Source organism: Phaenicophaeus curvirostris, chromosome 12 (genome assembly GCF_032191515.1).
Source record: "Phaenicophaeus curvirostris isolate KB17595 chromosome 12, BPBGC_Pcur_1.0, whole genome shotgun sequence".
Taxonomy (NCBI): domain Eukaryota; kingdom Metazoa; phylum Chordata; class Aves; order Cuculiformes; family Cuculidae; genus Phaenicophaeus; species Phaenicophaeus curvirostris.
In genome coordinates, this window is record NC_091403.1 from 10,281,486 (window position 1) to 10,282,860 (window position 1,375).

Below are 1,375 nucleotides of genomic sequence, written 5' to 3' on the forward strand. Positions count from 1 at the left end.
ATAATTAGTAAGGTAAAGTAAAATAATAAAAAAAAAATATGTAAATAAACAATAAGCAAATTATCTCATCAAAGCAGGATTTTTGTTCTGTTTGTTTTTTCTTTTAAGAAAGGGAGACAGTAGGAGGTCTATGAGTTCTGAAATACATTATTTTCAAGAATTAAAGCATCTGATAAAATTCAAGAGATCAGTACTATTACTTAGAAGATGGCTTAATTATATTTTTGATCGAATGTTTGAAGTTGGTGCATCCTTCAGCAGCTCATAAAAGATTGGACCTTCTTCAACTTCACAGATTTGAAATGACTGTCTTATTCATTCAAGGAGGGAAATACTCTATTCTGTATTATTCTGTAAAGTGCTTTTAAAACAACAGAGAATCTTAAAAAAAAGGTCTCTTCATTACAAGGCAAAAAAATATTATGTGGTTGATGATGCCTTGTTCAGGGTACCCAGCTGTTCATTGACATACAAACCTGTATCTCCTTGATAAAATTAAAAAGTCTTTTTTATTACAAATAGAGTATTCCATTCAGGAACTAACAGAGAAGGGGTAAGATGATAGAGACCAGTAAAGCCATCTTTAAAAGAACAGCTGATAGAGGGGAGATTTAGTTTATAGGAAGAGATTTTTTCCTATGAGAGTGGTGAGGCACTGGCACAGGTTGCCCGGAGAAGTTGTGGCTGCCCCATCCCTGGAGGTGCCCAGGACCAGGCTGAATGAGACTTTGAGCAACTGGATCCAGTGGAAGGTGTCCTTGCCCATGGCAGGGGGATAGGACCGGGGTGGGCTTTAACTTTTGTTCTGACACAAATCATTACATGATTCTGTGATTCTATGATTTTCTTTGAAAAATGACAAGGGAGAGAGATGTGTGGCCACATGAAGGATTTGGGTAACTAGTGATAATAACAACAAGAAATGGTGCTGCTGAGAGACTGATTCATTGGAGACTTTATTTCTACTTCCCCCTACATAAAACAAGATTTGATGTTGACATAGAAAAAAGCATTTGTATTCGTTATTTATATAAAAGACCTTGGATGCTTCTTAAATGTTAATTTGTTGATTAGAATGTTGAGTGAAAAAGTTTTGTAATTTCTAAGACAGAGACCTTGACATTGAGGATATAGATAAGGTATAATACAGTCACTGAAAACCAAACTGATTTTGGGAAAACATTTGTAAGATCACTGTGACTTGAATTATGATGAGAATAGAAAAGTATGGTACTATAAAAGAGTTAGCCAACAATTGAAATAAGGTATCAAAGAAGCACACTGAAATAATTGTAAGGGAATATGTAAATGCAGTAGTTTGCTTTCTAGAAGAAATTCTTTTGGAAGCTTTTCCTGAAATTTTTTTACTCAATTC